At 42.4% G+C, this 24,019-nt stretch overlaps 1 protein-coding gene across 7 annotated transcripts in view; it reads right to left on the bottom strand.

The window, feature by feature from the left end:
• Window positions 1-24,019, bottom strand: part of PRKN (parkin RBR E3 ubiquitin protein ligase) — a 1,163,789-nt gene that overhangs the window by 462,176 nt on the left and 677,594 nt on the right. The gene's annotated exons all lie outside the window — the stretch shown is intronic.

The raw sequence follows: 24,019 nt of genomic DNA on the forward strand, positions 1-24,019 counted from the left end.
CACATCCTCCCTTGAAATGTTCTGTTTGTGCTTAAGTAGATTCCTACACTCCACTCCAGACCTAACTAAAACCACGCTGATGAAGTTTTTCTCCGGATTCAGTATTTTTCAAAGCTCCCTGAATGATTCTTCACTAAGCCAAGTTAAGAACCACTGCGAATTAAATGAGCTATCCTGTGATGGACCAAAAAAATGTCCTCATTGCATGAGTGCCAAATACAAGTTGAAGAACTGGGGATATCAAGGCCAGATTGTTACGTTGACAGGAAGATAAGGACATGACAACAGAGCTGACTAGAAGCAACCAGGCCAGGAATATTTTGCACAGTTGCTCCAACACGTCACAAAACCGAGTATCATTTTCTGTGCTGGCGGTGTGCAAGAGTTTATGCGAGAGGGCAATGTGGTTACTTCTTTAGAGTTACAGACTTCATACGCTGAAAACACACTTTGAAAATTATCACTATAGAGTCTTTTTCGTTTTCAACCTTCTAATTTTTTTATTTTAGATAATCAAAGTAAAATTGCACCATTTTACATAATTAGAGTGTATTTTAAAGCTTTTCTTTTTTGTTTCAAATCTGTAGGATACCCATTCAGCAACAGCATGCCATTTTCTTCTATTTTCTACATTTTAGGCGTATGCACATTAGAAGTGCATGAAAAAATGTACAGAATGAAAGGAATTGTGTCAAAATATACTGCATTTCAGAAAAGAAGCTTGGCGTCTGATACCATGTGCAATATAAACAGTAGCTTGGGGTTCATATGTATCATGTTTGTGTTCTTCTCATGTTTAGTTTAGAAGAACACAGTCCTGAGGATGTTATATGTGCACGAGGCTGTCTCTAAGATATCTTATTAAAAATGCAAATAGACAATGCATTTGGATATTGTGTATTTTCAAAGCAAAAATCACTCATTAAAGAAAAATTCCTTCTGCCATACAGCATATGTATATGGTGCACATGTTTTTCTTTGGTAGATCACATGTGCTAAGATATGTTATAAACATTTGTATTGGCCATCTTCCCCCAATTATATTTTTAAACATGCACACGTATACAGCACACCTGCAAAGCTCTGTAACGCTGAGTGATGTGAGCCTGTTCTTTGCAGCGTGTCCCACGTATTAGTCATGTACATTTGTCTTCGTTTTAGAGATGTACCTGGGTAATTTCTATAACCAGAAATAGGCACAGCTCTGAAAATAAAAACTATTTTATTTTCCAATATGAACTAGTATTAAGGTTTTCTTCTTCCAAGTGAAGTACCAGGGCATGATCTTATTATCTGTCTCCAGAAAGAGAGGGTGGCCCCACCACACTGCCTGGTCAGAGCACTGGCTCACAGGACGGCTGGTGGGAGGCAGGCATCCTATGGTGGTGGGTCCTCAGATGCCAGGAGCCATTTCTGCGTCCAGAAGGAGGCCCACTTTTGGAGCCCACTGCCTCACAAGAAGAACGCACTCACAGACGCTTCCTTCCTGACCTTTCCTTCCCCTTACTGGTGCTTCTTCCATTGAAGAACCACTGGTCATCAAGGAAAGAAGAAAGAACCCTAATCCGTGCTTCATGGTGCTTCAGTTTACTGGGGCCTCTACAGCAAACTGCCATAGATTGGGTGGCTTGTAAATGAACTTCACACTGTCTGGAGGCTGGGAAGTTCAAGATCAAGGAACCAACAGTTTCAGTGTCAGGTAAGGACCTGCTTCCTGGTCCCCAGGCCATCTGCTTGCTGAGTCCTCGCTGAGGGAGCTCTCTGGGGTCCTTTTTGTAAAGGTCCTCACCCCACCGGTCTGGGCTCTGCTCTCATGACCTAATCACCCCCAGAGGCCCCACCTCCTACCCATCACATTGGAGTTGGGGTTTCAACATACAAATTTTCCGGGGACAAGAACTTTCAGTCCAAGGCACATGGCAACGAACCAGGGCAGGGTCATTTGTTCTGGAAAAGTCCCAGAAAAACCCTTTAGAATCAGTCATGACATTCAAGACTGTGACAGCTTTGGCCATTGTCCCCCCTACTTAACACCTGGTCAGCTACTTCAAGTAGCACTCTGAGAAGAGAAAATCAGTTGTTGGGTTTTTTTTTTTTTTTCCATTTTCTAAGCGTTCATACTTAAATGTTTTCAAGTAAAAATGAGACCTTTAAACTGTACCATTAGGACCCAGAAAGAGTAGAAAGGTCTTCTGCATATCTTCTGCCTTCTTCCCCCTGTTTAGAGTTCCTGCAAAATTGTTACGAACTTGAGACAAGTTTCCCCCGGAAAGCAGATGTCGGGGCGTACACCTGGTATTCTGAATGTTCCCTGTTTGGAGCTACATCGGCAGTCAGGCAGCTGCTGGAAACAGACACAGGTGCTGAAATCCAGTGCAGGCTTCCTAACAATCACTGTGTTTAGAGGATCAGGGAGGTTCCCCCCCCCCTTTTTGTGGGTGAGTTGGCATAGAAAGGGGGACATTTGTGCAAACTGCCAGCATCGGAAAACTGAGATTGTAACTTGGGAGAACAGCCCTGTCTGATCAGCCGGGTGCTTCCCAGAGCAGCATCCTCCTCACTAAAAACCAGATTCCATGACTCAACTAAAGACAGCTCTCCCCACATGAGAGAAGAGGGAAGGGCAACAGGGAAGACGTCTGCCAAACCCGATTAAGATCCATAGAGATCTAATGATCAACAACTTAAAAAAATGGAAAGTGACACTGTATTGTCTCCTGGAAAGTTGAAGTCAGTAATAAAGTTATTGATCAGAGCACACACATGCAGGGGCTCTTACAGCCTCACGACCGCCACGGAAATTCCACTCTGCAGATGAAGAAACCGAGACCACAAAGGGCAGCTGAAGACAGACAACGGAGAGGTTGTCACTCCTTTAGCTTCAGGCAGTTTATCTGCTTTCCTGTAAGTTTCTAAGTTCGGGAACACCTGGCCTAGGTGTGCTTTTCTTTCCTGACGCTGAGTAGGGAGGCTGGCCAGGCGCTACAGGGCTGCTAGGACGCTGAGACGGGAATCTAAAATTCACATCACTGCCCACGCCACCCTGCCTGTTGTAAACTTTGAACATTGTTGGTGGGCAGACGATCACCTCTCCAGTTAGCTGATTATTTAGAATAGCTGTATCGGGCTTCACTAACTGCCGTAATTCTAGAACAGAAACAGCAGATGTAAAATAAAGTGCACACAAAACAAAACATTGTCTAGGCCTGTGCTTTGGAACACCAGCTCAACACCTCTAATCACACGAACAACAGGACTTTCAATTCTGTAGTCTCAGACTTCTCCACAGTATGGACATACTTTCTGATGTCAAAGTCCATGAGCACCTTTAGCACGGCGATGGCTTGGGACCAGGGGACCGTGAGGATAGGGCAGGAGGCCCTGGGCCCCCAGGGCACCGGCCTTCCCCCAGGCTTTCCAGAGTGAGCTCAGGCACTGCCTATTCCAGCCACCTTTTCATCAGTTATCCCAGTTTGGGGTAATTTTCAGTTTGGGGATAAAATTAAATAAAAGTCAACCTCAGGTTTCCCAAGTCTTAGTTACTGTGAGGGAGGATGTAGTCCCGGGAGCCAAGTATGTTTTAGCTGTTTTCTCTCATTTCTATACAAAAGCAAAACGATGAAGACTGACAAACAAGGTTGAATAAAGACATAACTATGGGTAGGTATTCACATTTCTTTAACTCTCGCTTTGTATGTCTACCTATCCAACCATCCGTTAAGAGAAAAATGTACAATACAAATTTTACACTTAACCAAAAGATTTAACAAACAGGTTTGGTACACAAGCATAATGGAATAAAGCAGAGTTCCTAAACTTTAATCACGTGATTTAGAAATTTAACATATGACATATGAGATGCAATGCTGAAGATTGGTTATCAGTATATACCTAGAAGTAGTAACCAGAAGATACAGACAAAAGAGACAGCGCCTGATAAAATTATTTTCTTTTTGTTACTCCTGAAAATTCAATACATGGAGTGGGATGTAAAGTGACATTAAATATAACACTGAGTCAACGGGCAAGTACACCTGACTTACATGATCATTTCTGCAAGGATTTCCTTCGAGGGTACAATCTTCACAATGGTGCTATTTATCACCTACCAGATCGTGCAGTTTCATGAAATACACAGTCATGATAGAAAATGATCCCATTGTGAGGTGCACTGGTATGTTTCTAATGTAGTGATTTTTGTGAAGATGCATCCTTTCAACTAATTTTGCTGGTTAAGTGTGCCTATCAGTTTCTGTAGCATGGAAATGAAATTTCAAGGCCTGTGACAGTACACAGCAGCCACTGTTACGAGCTGAATTTCATTTTGTAGCTTAGTTTCATTTTAAAATTCGACTGTGACATATTTAGCTGGAGAAAGATATTAAATCCAACTCTTGTGTATTTAATAAAATTCAGCTCAATGTTTCACATCCTCACCTTACTTTATGGGACCTTAAAATGCTGACTATGCAACTTCTGGTGCAGGGCTCTGTTTTAACTGTGAGATTTCAATATGAGTGGCCATTATTTTTTCAAGTACTTTATTTTTACTATCCTGCTTTCTGTAATTCCTGATTTCACTGAAATAGCAAATCCACTCATAAGAGAAGACTTTTTTTAATCTCTCCCAGAATGATATACAATGAAATTAGCTCCTGCATTTTTTCTGAATCTGTAATACTCAAAAGAATCTAGATGGATGGTTATCCATATGTTTATTTATATAAGAAATATACATGTATTGTCTAAGCAAGAATCAGTTAACCTTTTAGGTAAAAGGGCAGACAAGAAACACTTTAGATTTTTCAGGCCACGAGGTGTCCATCACATCTACTCGACTCCACACTGAAGCAGGGAATGAAGCTCTAGACACTGTATAAGGTAATGGGCTGCCTGGGTTCCAATAAATCTTTACTTATGAAAATGCCAGCCATAGTTCACACACTTCCGGTCTAAACTTTTTCCATTCGTAAATGTCGGTATAGACCAGTTGCATCAGCGCTAACTAGAAGCTTGTTAGAAGTGCCTAACCTCAGGTCCTGCTGTGGACCCACAGAATCCGAACTTGCGCAGTTCGCGAAGCCCAGCGCATCGCGACGCGGACTGAAGGACGAGGAGCCCTTGTCCCAGCCACGCAGACTGGCTCCGCTTGGACCCACGGGCCAGAGGAAGGCGGCTCGCTGCTGGCTTAGCCGTCTGCCCTCAGGCAAGAACCTCAGGGCCGCAGTCCTCACGTCGCATGCTCTGCGCGCTGTACCCCGATGTCAGGGCCTCCTGGATCTTCGTCTCCCTCTTTTCCAACAGACTAACGCTCTCTGAGTCACTAGGATATCTCTCACACACACATACATATTTATTGATTTCTATAATTTTAAAAATTTGAAAACACAAAATGAAATGAAGAATGGCTAATATTAACCGCGCAAATGGACGCTGCGTCCCGCCCTGACGGTGCGTCCCTCCCGGTGTGCAGAGCCCAGTGTGCTGAAGGGAGGCGGGGCGTGCGCCCCACACAGGGCGGGCAGGGACGCCTCCATCAGGGCGCCCCCGTCCTCCTTCCAACCCCTGCCGTGTGTAACACTGATTTACACTTGCAGGACTGAGCAAACCACGTTCTCTAGGTTTCACTGAAAGAATCCTCCCCGAGCAAATGCTTTCAAGTGTTTCCTGCAAAGAAGCTGCAAAAACTGAAATAATGTTAATCATGTAAACACAAATGAACAGCAAGGAAATGAGAGAACTGTTTCTTTCTCTAGTACGTTCTATCCATGTACCACAGTCTGAGGTAAAAATAATGATAAGAATGAAAAGTTTCAACTTGTAATGATAAATAAAACGGTATTTATTTGAAATACAGATTCATATTTACTGTCATTAATGATAAATTTCTATCTAAGGGGACAAAGCACCTGGTGACTGCAGGGAAAAGTTGGATGAAGTCATTGTTATTAGCAAGACTTTTAAAAGCATTCAGAATATGAAAATAAACTTCTACAAAGTTTTAAATCATGGGATATTTATCTCAATACTTTAAAATGTTTGCAGATTTTTAACAATAATCTAGAAGTCTCTTCTGAGGTTTTTTTTTTTTTTTGTTCTGTTTGCTTTTTTTGTTCCTTAGTAGTGAAAGAAGAAAAGCTTTCTTAGGGAAACTTTTTTCTTACTGCAACAAAAGTGGTTGAAATCATACACAGAATAATAAGATAATAGATTGGTATACATTCATAAAAATTTATTACTGAATAATGTATAGAGATTATTACTGAAGACATGAAGAAGCAGATACTACCATGAATACAGAAAAGATTTGCTATAAAGTTGGATATTTATGTTTCTCCTGTGTGTCAGCTTATGGTGTTTTTTATGTTCTCTTCCAATAATGAAGTACATGAAAAACTTATTTTTGTAAGCCATTAAGTAAAATTTTACTCTGAAAGATGTGGTCTTAATATAAACAGTTTCTTGGGCTAGAATATATTATTTGTTGGTTTTGTGGGGTGACAACCGCTAGTGGGGTGGCTGTCTGGATTAGAGAAAGAGATTCAAGCAGAAGGTTAGGGAGAGAATTTACTTGCCATGTGATGTCCGGGTAAGATCTGAGCCAGATAAAAAGCACGACAGATGCCATTGATGCAACCCTTTCTATGAAAACGAGACCTCCCTAACGTGGCAAACTGTTCCCTAATAGTTTTGATGAAATAGGGAGTGATCATGAACCTTACTTGTACCACACAGAGTTTCACTGCTTAACTCACAGCACAAACCTTAAAAGTACTGTGAAACTTAGAGTTACTCATTTTGCTTTTAATAAATTCGCTAATCCTTTCAAAGCCTTCATGTTGTGACTGTACAGGTGATGTGCTGAACAATTTCAGGGGGCACCATTTATATGATACACAATTTGAATATTCACATTTATTCATTACCAAATAAATTTGAACAGATAGCAGAATCTTGAGAAAGGGGAAGTTTTGAAAAAGTCTTATAAAAAATGCCACATGGGATAGTGGCTGGTTTGTCTTTTTCTGTGATTACGTGGGTATCAGAAAAAATACAATCTAGCAGATGTTTCAGACAAAACAGTTACGTGTCTCATTAGGGTAGATGCGTTCCGAGCTTTTACCAAGCTCAAACATATCTCCCCCTCTTTTTTGAAAGAAACTTGGGCTTTCTAGAGAACACTTTGAAAACAGATGTTTGGGAACATTTTCATTCCTTTGTGATTCGGTTTTAAAAAAATAACATTATGAAAAGAGTCATATCTGCACCCTTAAAAGTGCTTGGAATAAAGTGTGTTCTCTGTTTAAGTATCATTCAAATGAAATGCTTCAGTAAGGTTTGCACTTTTTTAGTTAAAAATGCAATAATGACCCACCTTCTAAAATTGCTTGACATCAATGAAGAGATGTATTACTCAAACTTCAAGAAAAATTTTTGCCTCATTAGTGAGCATGAGTGAAACATTAATATCATGATTTAATAGGCAGCTGCTCTCGTGGTGCTTCCATTCAGAGGAACTATCTTTGTGAATTAACTTCTTCCTTTAGGCCAGAGAATGGCAGCTGAATGTCACGGCTTACTCTCAGCCCATCCATGTTACAGCCCTCTGTCCCTCCCCTAGACGGCATCACGATGATTTGCTAACTTTCCAATGCGACCTCTGTTACGGTGCTTTGTGACCTCAATATTCACGTAAAACATTCACCCACTTTGACCCCCGTCTCTTTTTCTCCTCACATCAAATGGTCATGCCCTCCTCTCTACTTTGTCCACCTGTCCACATTACAGAGCAACGGTTTTCAACCCTCATCAGTTGCTATGGCTCCATCCACAACCAACTAAATTAGCCTTCCTAAGGGTGGGGTGTAGGTAGCAGTATTTAAATGTTTTCCAACTTGACTTTGATGCACAGAGAACCTTTGGCTTAGGCCTGTCATTACCAGTAACTGTTCATAATCTCCATAATCCCCAAGCATCCTTTGATCACCATCTCTTACCCTCAGATCAATCTGTTCAGCCATCTCATGAATAATTCCTCAACCTCATTAGACCCTTCAATTCATTGACCGTATCCTCCATCAGTCATACTCCTTCATGTTCTTTGTTCCCTCCTTATCCAACTTAGATTTCATGCTTCCTCAATCCTGTTGCTGAATTTCTCCTTCAGAGTATTTACTGGCAAACCTCCAAACACAGATGAATATAGTTCGCACCTTACTCTGTGCCTGCCTCTGAAGTTGACCTTGGGCAGCTGGAAATTCACATTCTTCCCCACAGGTCTGAATTTAAACGTAATTACCCAAACTTCAAGTTTATTTGCATAAAAGCTGCACCTGAAGATAAGATTGGCAAGAAAGAAAAAAGAAATAGAAGTATGGAATTTTTAAAAAGTTGTATTACTAGGGGGAAAGAAGAAAAACCCAGCAAAGCAATGATGAAGTAATAGACTTAGAGAAGCATGTACTCAAATGTCCCAGAAGAAAGTTTCAAAATGGAAGGATGGAAAAAATGACCCAATTCTGAAAAAAGAGAGAAATGGAGACCTACGCTGACACAAAAACCTGTACATGAATTCTTACAGTAGTTCTATTCATAATTGCCCCAAACTGGAGACAAGTGAAATGACCTTTATGAGTAAATGCTCACACGCAGTGGAATTAGTGTACAATGACCACTACCGAGCACTTCCAGGGACAAGCTATGGGCACAGACAGCGTGGATGAATCTCAAAGGCATCACACTGAGTACAAGCAGAAAGTCTGAAGGTTACCAATTATTTTCTTCCATTTATGTGACTTTCTCAAGCGAGCAGGCACAGGGATGGAGAATAGAGTAATGGGTGCCAGGAGCTAGGGACCCTGCAGGGGATGGCTGTAAAGGGATGGCGCCAGGAATTTGGGGTGAGGAGGAGCTCTGTATCCTGGTCATGGTGGTAGTCACACTAATTTTTACAAGTGTTAAATTCAACTGTACATCAAAAAAAAAAGTCAAACTGTAACACTATTTTAAAAATCGTGCTGAGAAAATGCATTCATTAAGTGTCAACTCCACTGTTCAGAGCTCTGTTAAAGAAATTGTGCAAAGACTTGGGAGAGTGCAGGGTGGATCTCACTGCTCTGTCATTCTTTAAAAGTCTTTTAAAGGATTTATTTTTTATTTGTTAAGAAGGTTAAAATAAAATATGGTAAACTTTTTAAACCAAAAAAAAAAAAAATCATGCATTGAATAAATCAATGTACATTTGAAATGACATGTGCCTAATAAGCAGCTAGGGGCCCTGGGCCCCCCCACCCGGACCTGTGGGGTCAGAAGGGCTCTCATCCCAGCTCTCCAGATCCCAAATTCCATTATCCTGCCATCTCCCTTGCGTGACCCTTAAAGCAATGAGATGATTTATACCTTCGAGTCCTATGAAAATCAGTTCTTATTTTACAGTATTCTGAGACTCTTCTAATCTCATTTCCTATCTTTTTAAAAGGCTTTCTTCCTAAGATGCTATTTCCCCAAATCAGATTTATTCCTGAAAGAGCCCCTCTTCTCATCGCCAATCTCATCTTAGCTAGCAAACTTTCTTCTTTTCCTTTGGGATGAAGGCGCGCTAACTCTGTCTCAGACAATATTCTGTACGTGGCATCCTGGGGTCGTGGCATCCCTGAGCAGTCAGTAAATGATACAGCGTTTCCAAGCATTCCAGGCTTTGGGGTTCCACAACTGAGATGAAAGTCAAGCATTCAGCATGTTTAGGGGGAAAAAATCTCAAAAGGTTTGGGAAATAGATAATTTTCTAAAAGGCGAAGAATAAATATTTAACTTAACTAGAAGCAAAATTGGGCAAAAGAAAGATTTAGTATTAATTTAATGAGTGAGTAAGGTTATGCATGTAAAGAGACCCTGGACTTTCTATTTTGAAGCTAGAACCCTCGCAGACAAAGGCGCTTTGCATTCTATAATGAAAACTATCATTTGTCCTTGGGAAAGAGTCCTGGATGCATTGTTTACTTTTTGCTTTACTTTTCTGTAAAAGACCACTACAGACGGTGCTTTTAAGCCATAGTGATTAAGGCAAATACCTACACATTGCCTTTTCTAATGCTCTGGATGGAGGTGAAGTTGTTCCAAATACATACATCTCAGACTGAATTAGCTGTATGCACACGAATGACTCTAACAAATTAACAAATTTCAGTTTCTTATAAAAATATAAATTTATTTGTCTTACTTATTTAGCTGTCCCACACAAGTGTTTTGATTACCTGGTTGGCTTTCCTTCCCAAAATGATTCAGGGGCCCAGTTTCCTTGGATCTTGTGACTTCACCAACCCGTAGGTTTTTCATTCTCTGCTGCCCACCAATCGAAGGAAAAGGCAGAGTGGAGAAGTCACGCCTGCTTCCCGCTGCTCTGGCCAGGAAGGACTTGTAACACTTCTACTCACATTCCATCGGCTTCATGTGAACCTGTCACTTGACCCCACCTAGATGTGGGGGCCATGGGGAATGTAGCCTCTGGCTTTCAAATAAGTAACCATATGACTATACCCTGAATGTTGTCCTCGTAGACGTGGGCATCACTGTGCAGTGCACACCTTGGACATCTGTACAGGGTGACCCTTTGTTTTCTCCAGGCTTTGGAAGTTAGGTTTCCTTTTGTAAAAGCTAATGTTTATTACTGAAGGGGCAAAATGGGTTAATCCCAAGTGGGTTGGACCTCAGAGGAGGGAAGAAAGAAATGCCTCATCCTCTGGGACCAGGGAATCCCTGGGGCCTAGACTCTGGGAGGAGGAGAGGTGTCTAGAGATGGTCACTGAGACCGGCTGGACAAGCTTTCCACAGCTGGAGACCAGCATGAGTTAGGCAGGGATTCTGAGAAGAGCAGGAGTTCCAAGCAGCTTCTAGAAGCAGCTGTTAGTTATTTTCCCTGTATTACTTCTATTATCTCTAAGCACTCAGGGAAGTCTTGTAAAAGTGAGAACTTGCTTCTTTTAGCTATGATGTGAGAAAATCAGGAAGCAGTGTCCATCACCAAGGCCCAGTTCGGGTCATCTGAGCTGGTCACCACTAAAAACACAAGATGCCCAGAAGCCAGCAGCGACCATCATCAGTGGCAGCATGAAGACAACATGAAACGCCTGGATTAGAAGAACCCAACGCATTTGTCTTTGAGTGTGCGTGTCGCAGAGTCCCGGAAAACCGTGACACCGTTTCCATCCAGGCTAAAAGCAGTTTATGTCACAGTGATTTGGAATAAAAATAAAACATACGCTAATTGTTTTTGCCATGAGTAGGTAATCCTGAAAAACAGGGGTGCATGCATGTTATTTTTTAAATATTTTAAAACATGGTGAGATTTTTACAAGTGGCAAAAATATGCAATCACATGATTGTTTTGTTTTGGGCAAGTCTGGAGCAAACAAGGTCCAAATACAGCAATTTATTTATTTAATTGAAGTACAGTTGGTTTACAACGCTGTGTTAATTTCTGGTGTACAGCACAGTGATTCAATTATATATAGCTATCTCTCTCTATATATATTCCTTTTCATATTCTGTTCATTAAAGGTTATTACAAGATATTGAATATAGTTCCCTGTGCTATACAGTAGGGCCTGGTTGTTCATTTGGTGTATAGTAGCTTGTATCTGCAAATCCTGAACCACCAGTTTATCCCTCCATCCCCCATCCCTTCCCCACCGGTAACCATAGATTTGTTTTCTATGTCTGTGAGCCTGTTTCTGTTCTGTAAATAAGTTCATTTGTGTCATTTTTTTTTGATTCCACCTATAAGTGATATCGTATGGTATTTTTCTTTCTCTTTCTGGCTGACTTCACTTAGGAAATACAGCAATTTATATCTGTTACGCACTGAGAAAAGTGTGCCGAGTTAGGGGCTCGCACGCTGATGGTGGGCAGGTCCAGAGGTGGATATAAACCCCGAGGAGACACCGTGGAGAGGCTGGTGCTCTCTCAGCCTTACGTGGTCCTAACAGAGGTGAGCAGACAGACTCGGGGACGACCCCGCTGTCCTCCTAGCCATCTGCACCCTGAACGTGACGCCCAGGGATTCTCCCAGCAAAGTCTGTCTTACTCCGCTCTCGGCGCTGTTGATTCATTTGGGGAACGTAACTCTAAATCCCAGTAAGTGGATCTACAAGGCAACAGGGGAATGACCACTTCAGTTTTTAAGCAGAGATCACTTCCCATAATGCTATTTCATAGCAGATTCCGCTCCACTCCCCACTTGTCCGCCGGAGGCAGAGATCGTCCCACTGGGTCTTAGAACCATCCCTTCTTCCAGAGGACACTGCCAACCAGGATACCAGCCAGCAGTCGGAACATGCCTTTATAGCAGAAAGGGAAGTGACAGTTCTGAGCAGTGGTCGGTATTTCTCAGCGCATCCTCAATCCATCCCGAGGGAGATTTCACCCGCGTTACAAGGTGAGAAATAACCATCACCACCATCACTGTAATAGAGCATGTTATGAGGGGCATTCTTTTAAACGTCTCTAAAATGCTCTAGGAGAGTTTTACGGCTGCACCGAGTCAGGTCGCAGCTATGTTTAAAGACAAGGGGAGAGGGTGGACGGGGGTTGGGGGGGGGGCAGGAGGACCACGGCTCAGCCTTGGCTTTGCTACTTCTCTGGCTGATGGCATCACCCCTGAGTTCACGGATGCCCCGAGGAAACATGAGGCACAGCCTGAGCTGTTCAAAACCATCTTACTATAAAAGTGACTTTTCTTTTTAAACTAAAAGGCACTTTTTGTAATGAGAGGTTAAAGCTAAGAGAGCAGTGAGTTCTTCCCATTTCTGTTTACTTCCTCCAATTTCCCACTGCTCTGTGAATGACTGAAAGTTGGGTATCAAAGATAAGGGCGGGGTTATTTTGCTGGATACCTGTTCTCCTAAATGTGAGGCTTGGAGGGTTTATAAGCTTGAGGAATTCTTCAGAAACTATGGAAAACTTATTCTAAGAATGTCCTCTAAGCATCAGACCTTTTCCCCAAGATACCTAAGCCCTAGAACACTCCTAGGGCATTTTCAAGGGCTCCAAACTGCAGCCAGACCTCATGATGGCTTCGTGAAGTGCGTGCACGTCTACAGGGGAGGAGGCGACGACATTTTCACTCTGACACAATCTGGGTTTTTCAGAAGTAAAAGACCTGAAATGTGTGAGCCACCTATGGAGAAAGCAGTTAGATCTAATTATAGTTCTTAATAGAGAGAATTGGCTGTTTCAAGAAAAGCAAAAGTAGGTTATGAGCGCTGTTCAACATGGAGAGATGCACGCGGTGGCACGCTTTTAAGAGCGAGGCATTGTTTAGTCCTTATTTAGACTTCTTACAAATATTCTTGTGCAGTCTTTTTGGAAGTGGATGGTTTACAAATTCCCAATACAGTCCCTGTTTATCCCAATAGGCTCTTTGGATGATCCGTAACTATACCCTGTAAAGGGGCAGCTTTTTTGAAGCTTGAAATAAGGCAAACAATCTCAATATTGTTATTATAAATCTTCATCTTCTCTAAGTGCCTGTATCTTAATATTCTTAAAATAATGGTAATTTAGTGAAATTGGTCATCAGTTAAAGGCTCTAGAGAACAAATCTGGTGATAGAAATTAGTATTTTATTTTAAATGTGCTTAATAAGGAAGTATTTCTAGACTCCCCTTTCGGAGTATTAAATCAAAAGCTGATTTCAGTGAGGTCTGTCAAGCAAAGGTGGAGACAACCCCAAACAGCAGGAGTTTACTAGTAACATGGAAGTGGAGATAATACAAAATTGTACGGACACGGCAATGATTAGCTTAGCCAGTTACAGCACAGAATTTAGGGGGCTTGGTCCCTGGTTTATACCTCACGTCATCGAGTTGGCTTTGTCCTCATTAGGAAACGAAATATCCCACAGATGCAAGATGTTGACCATAAAGAGGATATGGTTTAAAACAGACACCGGGCTTAACCCCCACACACTGTCTGCCCCTGCACCAGGCGATCTGTCTCGCTGTTGAAGGAACAGGGGCTTCCCACGTGTGTGACCTTGAGCAAGCTGTGCATCCTGCCCGAGCCTCGGTTCCCACCTGTGAAACACGCACTATGCAGTCAGCGCTTTCTACCCACAGGTTCTGTGAGGGCTAAAGAATAAAATCTCTTTTACACACTGAGCTTGGTGCTCAGCAAACAAAAACCAAGAAAAGTTCGACTGTGATCATGATCGTGACCAGCCAGGCTCGCAGGGCAAACAAGAAATGACGATTTGGAGTTTAAAAGGAGCTCTGTCTTTCCCATTCTGCTGCTGTGCTGATTCTCAGACTTGCTCACGACACCTCGTGCTCTTCCCCTAGAAAGCACTGTGGACTTTATCTCTGCTGTGTCAAAAATTTTTAGGACTCAGCCTGGCACAGAGAAGAACGCGATACACTGTTTTTGAATGAGCAAGCATATTGAGTGAAACGCCATCCTCGTCATCGGTCCTGCTCCCGTGCCAGCTGAGCCCAGCACGCTGCTCAGTTTACGCGCTAAATGGAGCGGCTTTTACTGCGCTCTCAGATGGCAAGTTCTAACCCTTGCAGACACTGTTGTGACACCACGGCCTCTAGTCATTAACCGCACTACTCCCCCTTAACGTCTGCTAACCATCAGCACCACCATCGGATGGTTGCAAATCCTTTAGTGGCCGCCGTCTTAAGTGGCTTTCCCACGTTCTCCCAGCCCCGTTCCAACCAGTCACTGCTCCAGTTCAGTCCTCACTGTTTCTTTCCTAGAACACTGTGGTACTCCTGGAACTATCTTGCTTAACTCTAATTCAGACTACAAAGGACTAAGAGATTAATATTCCTCAGTCACAGCTGTGAGAACACCTGTACTTTCTCAAAGACTTCAGTGGAGTTCCATTTCTTTCTAAACTGAAAACCAAGGCGTCAGGATGGGATATGAAGCCACCCTCAATACGGCGCCCACCTGCCTTTCCAAGACTCATTTCTTATGAGTGCCTTGCCTGGACCTTAACGTGTTGCAAATCTTTCTTTGCTCATTTATTTCTCTATATCTGGAACATGATCTTTTCAACATCTTCACCCTTGACCTTCTTTCCATTTTTATGTTCCAAATGAATTTCGGCTTTCTCCAGAAAACCCTTCCAAGTGGTCATAGCTCTTAGAGCTCCCTCTTGCATGTGCTCACGAGCACATCACTGTCAGTGTCTAGCTTGCTATATTGCTTTAATCATTTTCAAATTATTATTTACAAGGATAAAATGGTATGAATATTGGTTAAATGTTTCTCATTACTTATAACTCTATTCCTTTAATGCTAACATTTTGTTCTGTTCCCAAAATCTAACTTTATGGCAGTGAATTTGAAGGAACTCCAAATTCTGAGGTGGTAATAGATGCTATCTCAAAGGATCACACCTTGCTCTATGCTATAACCAGGATATTTTACAGTTTTTTGGTGCTATTATTTAAAAAAAAAAAAAAAGAAACCTTTTTACTGATTTCTTACATTTGGTTGCCTTCATGATGAGTGGGAAATTTTTTTAGTAAAAATACAGCTGAGAAGAATAAAAGAGAAGTGGTAATATAAAGCCTCATGTTTAACTGCCACAGCAGGAAAATTCAAATTGAATTCCAACCCTAGCTATTAAACACCTTGATCAAACCTCCAACTTTACCGAGCCAGGCAATTTTTCTCTTTTTCCCACTGACTCAGAGTCAGCAAGAGAGAGAGCTGAGTGTCTGACGAAAGGAACTGGGCACACTCTGCAACATGGGTCTCCCGGAGCTGGAGTCTGCTGACTGTGGCCTGACCTGCCTGCACACTGAGGACGTTAATAACGCTGAGAGTCCACAATACAGAACGGTTATGCTACCTGGAGACTTGAATCCCCAGCTTAGCTTCTGAGGTCAATGAGATTGCCCAGCTAATCTCATCCTGCTCTTCCCCACCTGCAGTTAGCTGGGGTGCCTGCTTGTGCCTCGACAAATATTTGTTAAGCAAATACTTGAATAAGTAAATGAGTGAATAAATGAATAAGGGCACAGTGGGGGCAAGGGTCAGGCTCTGAGGGAAGGCTTCTTGGAGAAGCTGAGCAAGGAAGGATAAGCAAGAGTCATCCAGAGGCAGGAGCCTGGGAGACCCTTGGAGGGCATTTAGGCAGCTTAGTTGGTGGGACCTGAACCAGTATAGTTAAGGGCTGGAAACCAGTGTGTTATGAGTAGGAGGGAAAACCCACTGCATTCTGGGAGAAGAGATCAAGCGGAGATGAAGCAGGCAGGTCCCAGGGGACAAGCGATGGGTGAAGAATGATCACAGATGAGGGGAAAATACAGCTCTTGGGGCTGCTTACACTCATGAGGTTACTACGTTTACATTTACAGAGGCAAGGGCTATGAAAGCACTGAAAATGGTTGGGGATCCTTTTGCATTCCTCCCACTGGAGGTGAAGCCTCTGCCCCCTCCTGGAATCGGAGTGGATCCTGTGACTGCTTTGCTCAATAGAAAACAGTGGAAGTGATGCTCTTCCAGTTTCCGGGCCCAGGTCTGAGACAGGTGGCTTCCACGTCCTGTCTCTTGGAATGCTCTCCCTGGGAGCCCTGAGCTCTAATGCTGCCCATGCGGGAAAGGCCATGTGTTCCCCATCAACAGCCATCCTTCCAGCCAAGACACCACACATATGAGCTCCTCCATTGGCTGCACCACCAAGAGAACTCAGCCCATCTGTGTAGAGCAGAAAAATTGCCCAGATGAGCCCCACCTAAATTCCTAACCTAAATAATGGTGAAATAATAGAATGTTGTTGTTTAAAGGTGCCAAAATTTGGGATAGTTTGTTATGTTGCAAAAGATAACTGAAACAGGGCATAAAAAAATTACTTGGGGGCTAATGTATCCTTATTTTCACAGTGCCAAGCTTTTTTGAGCTTTTATAAGATGAGGGACCATTTTCTACTCTTACATCTCTTGTGTTTGGTTCTAGGTTCACTTGCTTTTTCTGTATCTCAATTCCTGAGGCTGAAATTAAATTTGGAACAACAGAAAAGCCATTCCACTGATCTATTTTCTGGTCATGTTTTACTTCTACACAATATAGTGTTTGGAGAACTGAATAAAAATTGGTTATTGTCCTCGCAGAAGGGAACATTCAGCATGCAACAGTCATGACTACATAGGAACATACAGCGGGGGAGGGGGGGCACGTTCTCTCGTGCAGGACAATTGAAGCAGAGAAAAAAATAACCCCAGTGGCTCAGTCAGTGGCAGATGATGTTCTTTTCAGAGTCTTTTCTTCTCTGGGTGTTTCACATCATCACTGTCCTGCACCGCTGGCCCAGAAAGCAGATAAAGAGCGAGCAGGGCCAACAGTGTTCAGTAGTCATATTCTCTTCTCTTTTGTTCAGGCTGAAGTTGACACATGCTGCATTTATTTCCATCTGCAGCTTCCTAGAGCCCAAAAGCCTGAATCTCTCTTTTAATTTATAAGTGAAGAACACAACTACACAATATGCTAAAAGGTCAGCTGGCATTTCATGACTTTCCTCTCTCAGCATCCCTTCTACTTGGCTTTTCTGCTTTTTCAGTTGAGCCATCAACCTTTCTTATGGATGCTTTAAGTCTCCCTTTTCAGAATCCAAAGGCCTAATCCAACATCTTGCCGTGAAGTATTATCAGCTCTGTTTAGGCTCATTTTCTTTCTATAAGAAGATTAGTATATTTTACCGGTTGGAGAACACAGGAGTTTAATGATTAGATGGCCAAAGCAATGCAATTTAAAATGATAAATAATAAATTTAGGTACCATATGTGTCAGTTCTTAAAAAACAATTTTGCTTCTATACCACATTTTGGTTTAGAAGTGTACACTTCCCCCCTCTATTACAGCTTGTGTTGTTCATGGCACATGCAGTGCACTTTACAGACAGAGCTTTTCTCATCTGCTACATCTTCATGAAAATCAAGAACGAATTTCTGATTACTGAATTTTGAAAGAATGAATATAACAAAACAACTTGGAACAAAGCAAGTTTTCCACAGTACAACAAAACTCCTATAATTGATACTGGTAATTGAGACTTTAGGCTGTCTTATATGTGGCTCCTTTCCAGTTAAAATAAGTCTGTAAAACTAAAACACTACAAATGAATCACAGTGACCAAGAGGTTATTTGGGTAGAGTGAATCCTCTGAATTACAAAAGCATTTTACTTGAAAAAAATTGTATGCTCTGGAACTGAGTCACGACGGGTGCAAGGTAGAGGGGAAACGAGCTACAGGTTTCAGAGAATCACGAATGTGCCACACCAATAATATTTATTTGCCACTTCTGTGCATTTTTTAATGCTTTCACAACATCCCTGCATCTACAGTATTTTAATGCATACTTCACAACGATGCTCCAAAATGGATATGATTACCTTCATCTTTCAGATGAGGAAATGAAGGTACATATAGTTAGTGCTCAGCACAGTCACTGTTCATCTAAAACTGCTGTGGCTCACAGAGGTCACACACATGATTATGAAGCCAGAGGTTTCGAGGCTACGGTTGCTGGAGTCTTTGCTGACAGTGGGATGTCATTTTGGTACTGGGCAAAGCTACGTGGATAGATAGAACTTGCAAGATAATGTGGTGAATTTCAACTTCACATTTCTGGAGTAGTAGTTAAAACACGGCCAACTAGATGAGGATCTGGGAGATTCCTCACCCCCCGCCCCACAGCTTTAATTTTAGGAGAGCTAGGGCAGTGGCCTGATTCTTATTGCAGATTGATGCTTGTGGCTTCTTTGCAATTTGCTTGGGAAGGAGAGTGTAGCAAAGTGATGGGGGGAAATGTTTAAAAGAGTCCAGGGTATAGATCTACGGCAAATCATAGGTTGAGGTGAAGGGCAAAGAGACTGGAAACTCTAAGCCTGTCTGCCTGCAGAGTCTCTTACTTGAAATTGGCAGCTGGCCTCGCAGCAGCCCTCGCCCACCTGCAAGGCCAGGCCAGCGCGGGCGTCCTCCACCCAGCAGCTGTGTCAGCACGGCCAGGTTGATAAATGTGGAGTGGCGAGGCCACGGTAAATCAGCCACAAATTGCACAGGCCGGACTGCCGGTGAGAAACCTCGGAAAAGCATTTGCATAAACATATCTCCCATTGTCCAAAAATGAGTCCAGATGAGAACACCTTTCAGTGCATTCGATAGTTAGAATCACAAAATAGTATTATATAAATCCGTATTTATAAAAGTTATCATGGGATTTATCCCAATAGATGACCAATGCTTTCCCTCTATAGCTGCATCTAAAATCACTCCGAGGGAGTCGTGGGGAAAACCGAAAATAATATGCAGCTTTGTGCTTTTATAAAATATGTACAAAATGTCTGATCTTCAGATAAAGGAAGTCCAAATGAAAATGAACAGTGCTTATATTAGAAAGTGGGATTACAGGTAATGTTTATTTTCTTATTTATGTATCTCCATATACCGATATAGCATGTGCTACCTTTGCAAACAAAAGCTTATTTCCTAATGCCTTGCCCCCTCATCAGCCTACTCATGGCATCACCTGGTTATCTTCAATCAGGTCAGAATCATCACCTGCTTCCTGAACATACGTTGTCCATTTTTCTAACCATGTATTCTTTTTTTCCAGTTACCTACAGATGTACCTGGAAGAGGTGCTATTCTCCAGGCACTGTACTCAGTGCGCACTGTAGGACTGAGTACAGGAGGGAAGTAATACACTAAGAAACACAGACAAATGGGATGTTTTAGGTGAATTCAGAGGAAGCAGAAACAATTCAAAGCTGAAGTTATGAAGAAAGTCTTTCCAGAACTGGATTATTTGAAATATAGATAGGATTTTAACTTGTTGAAATGGAAGCAAAAGGGGGTCCAATTAGAAGGGGCAGAAGCAGATCTGAGGAGGTGCTCGGGGTCTCTGGGTGATGCCAGTGAAACATCCGTCCGGATTCTGCTGTTACGGGGTAAATGATCAAATTCAAGAGAGAAATAGTATGTAATAAATTTAATAATAAAAGTCAAAAAGCAATTCAGATCAGCAGCCCAAGGAACAGACAGACATGATAAATACAATGAATTCAGAGAGAAGAAATGTTTTCAGTGAGAAGATAAACGGAAGGATAAAAGAACTAATAAAGCAATAAATAATAAATAACAAAATAATAAAAATAGACAAGGGAGAGAAAGAGCATCAGTTCAGACCAGACGGCTTCCCCCAGGTTCCTTGAGGGAGTGAATTCTCGTCTTAATTTTCTCATGTCCAAATACTCGTGGGATAGGATATTACAAAAGTTCTATGGCAAAACACCCTAGATTTTTCTGACATGGTCCAAATATTAAATATTCTACACCACTGTCCCATAAACACGCTGATGTTGAATTTTCGGTCTGGTACACAGGAACAATGGCATTCAGATAATTGATTACAAACAACGGTGAGGAGCTAATTTAAACAGAGAAGAGGATATAAAAACAAAGATACTGGTTTTTAAAGCACTTACTGACAAGCATGGGGTTTTGTTTATGGCACTTGGTGAATTCATCTTGGCCACAGGAAATACCCAATAATTTCACGCACTTTAACATAGATAGGTATGATGGCAAAAGGGTGATTTTCTCCAGGAAGTAATTAGTTACAAAGATTCTCAGAAAGGACCCTTTGACCCTCCCGTGCTGCTTTCAACGCTTCAGCTCAGGGCTTGAAGGAGCAGGCTTGCCGGGAGAGCTGGAGCTGGACCGGCTGGTATGGAGCCGGCAGCGAGCCAGGCCGGTTCATTAAGTGATGAATCAGAGCAAGCAGCTCAGTCACAGGACAATTCTCTGCATGTTGCTTTGTTTCCATTACAAAAGGCAAATTCTTCTACCTCCATTTCAGGGCAACGTATTGATAGCAGACCTCTCCTTTTGACAAAGGAAAAAATTGGACAAAAGGAGTTTGTATGTGTATGTTTCCCTAAAACACGGGTAACACTGGGTCACTGCCCCTTCGCCAGCGCGCTGAAGTGTTCCCGGTGGCTTCCCTGTGCCAGCTCCCTCCGGCATCACAGAGTGGCCTCGGCCTGCTCTCCAGATGTCGAAACATCACCAGGCTGCTGAGGCCCAGGAGAAACTGGCCTCCAAATGTGACTCCCTATTAAACCACAGGAGAGGGCTGTGCGTAATCTCTCTAGACAGCATGTCATAATTAAACAAAGATTCTAACCTAAATTGGGTAAAATGGTCTGAATGTTTTATACATGTTCTATTATTCTATACATCCAAAATAATTGTATATTAGAGGGTAGAATGGTTTAGAATCACTACTGTGTGTACGTGTGTGTGAACTACATATACAGTCATCCCTCGATATACGTGGGGAGGTGGAAGGGGGGCACTGGTTCTAGGACAGGTGTGGATACCCAAATCCACAGATGCTCAAGTCACTTGACCAAGCCTCATATCGAAAGTTCTGCATGTACAGATTCAACCAATGCAGTGCGTGCAGTACTGTGTTGGAAAAAACCCAATGTAAGTGGACTGCCACAGTTCAAACCATGTGGTTCAAGGTCAACAGTATGTGTATGTGTGTATGTGTGTGTGTGTGTGTATTAAAAAAAAGCATATATATGGTTAAGTATACATATAAATACATACATAAAGTTAAAATATATATACAGTCTGATGTAGGAAAATAGCATTAAGGCATTAAGGCACAAAGCTCAGCAAAACCCTACTGCTGCCTAAGCAAACATCCACTGTGAGGAGCCTGTGTGCAGCAAGACGGTATACTGAGATACTGATTTTGTTGGCTAACAGGTAGGATGGTAAGTCATTCCTGTCCTCAAATCCAGCTTCCCACCTTCAGAGAAGCATGAATAGCCATGGTAATTAAAGGCAGTGTCAGGATCATCCAGTCTCTGGATCCAGTGAGAGGAATGTAGCAGACTCGTTCCAAAGGTGATGGGCTGTACTGGAGCCGGCTTGCACTGGCTCAAGGGCCACACGTGTGCTTCTTCCCAAGCCTGTCTTCAGTGAGGACAGATTGGTGGCTTTCAGTGGACCACAGAAATTGGCAGTGACTACAAAGCAGGGCTGTTTTCCTCAGAGATCTGGTCATTAAACCCTCGCCAGTGCTGCTGGATGGAGGCGAGCCAGTCAAGAAAATGAAAACTTTGGCCTGCCAAGGAAACAGAGGTCCAGGTGTGCTGAAGCAAAGAGGGAGGTGCAGTGGCTGGTTTCCCAGCCGACCGCTGACAGCCACGTGCTTCCCCACAGCCTCTGAGGGAAGGAAGCCCTGTGGCTGGGAGGGTGAAAGAACATTCAGTTTTATTTGTTGAGTAGCTAACCAATTTAGAGGCAGAGTAAAGGGCAAGACAGGGAACACTAATTTATATTTTGTTCCTAGTAAGGCCTGCTGAGAATTGCAGCTTGGATTTGTGATCCAAAGAGCTAGGTAATCATTTGCCTCAGAATCACACAGCTCCACCTGCTTAGGGCAGAGCAAGGAGGAACGGGATGTGCAGAGATGAGAGATTCAGGGAACTTCCTGGTGACAGACTCTGAGGTCCAGAGGACGGGAGGGGATCGGGCGAGCCGAGAATCAGATCAGAGGCTGGACGTCTCCAAGGCGGGGGCCCTTCACTCCCGCCTGCTTCCCCCGACCCAATCTTTGGTTACCATTCTTATCGTCAACTCTCACATTGACTGATGTTTATTTTTAAGACTTGTTTACATCTTGATCCAGTCATTTGGTCCTCTCCTGACTCTCCAACATGAAAAATGGAGAAATGAGGGTCTGTGTGGTATCTCCATCCCTTCCCCCTAACTTCTGAGCTTTTTCCAGCTTCACCATTATTTTTATATTTTCAAGATTGGTCACATTTAGATTTTGTTCTGAAATGGTTATGTTACCTAAAGGTGGATTATGGTAATTAAGTTAAATAAACATATTCATAATGCAAAATTTATGCAAGTTGTATTCACTGGTTAAAATTTAAGGAGGAGTACCACTCTTGTGTTACTAAACCTGGATCACTCAAAGGGGGAATTTTCCAAAATTCACATCAAATGAATTATTGTTCCTTATACTCAATTGCTTTTGTCTTTTTGCCTTATACATGGACAGTTTCCTGGTATAGAATTTTGCTTTTCTTGAGTGTCAAGTTGCCTTTCTTTCTTCTCGCTGACAGAAAAAAAAATATGTGTTTTCTGTCTGAACACCAACCTCTTCCAGGTTTTCTACCATTTCATTAACTGAGTGTTCTAAAATTATACCTTCCTTTTCAGGTCTGCCACCAAGATGGCTTCCAGGAATTTTCTTACTGAATTCTCTATCTTCCTTTATCTTAGCTCTCAATTTCATTTCTTTAGGAGTAGATTTTTAGCTCCTTTTTTTCTCCTCTGGAAATTCTTTTTATTAACTCTGAATTGCCTATGCTTTTTTTTGTTCTTGATTTGTTTGTCTTTGTTGGAGTCCAGATCACATAATCAGTATTTTCAGAAAAGCTGCATGGGAGGTAAGAATTTCTGGGTCCTTCATATCTGCATGTGTCTTTATTTTCTTGCTAGCATGGTTAATTTTACATGTCAACCTGACTGGGGCGTGGGGCATCCGGATTAAACACTATGCCTGGCTGTGCCTGTGAGGATATTCTGGCTGAGATTAGCATTTGAATCTTTGGACCAGGTAAAGCATATTGCCCTCTCCAGTGTTGGTGGGCCTCATCCAATCTGTTGAGGGACTGAACAGAACAAAAAGGTGGAGGAAAGCAGAATTCTTCTTTTCATCTTCTTGCCTGCCTCTTTGATCTGAGACATCAGTTTTCTCCTGCCCTTGAGCTAAGATTTATACCAGTGGTTCCCCTGGTTCTCAGGCCTTTGTACTCAGACTGGAGTTACATCGCCAGCATTCCTGGCTCCCCAGCTTGCAGATGGAAGGTCATGGGACTTCCCAGCCTCCGTAATTGTGACTCAATTCCTCATAATAAATCAGTCTCCCTTTATACACACACACACACACACACGGAGAGAAAAAGAGACAGGTTG

This window comes from Camelus ferus, chromosome 8 (genome assembly GCF_009834535.1).
Source record: "Camelus ferus isolate YT-003-E chromosome 8, BCGSAC_Cfer_1.0, whole genome shotgun sequence".
NCBI lineage: Eukaryota > Metazoa > Chordata > Mammalia > Artiodactyla > Camelidae > Camelus > Camelus ferus.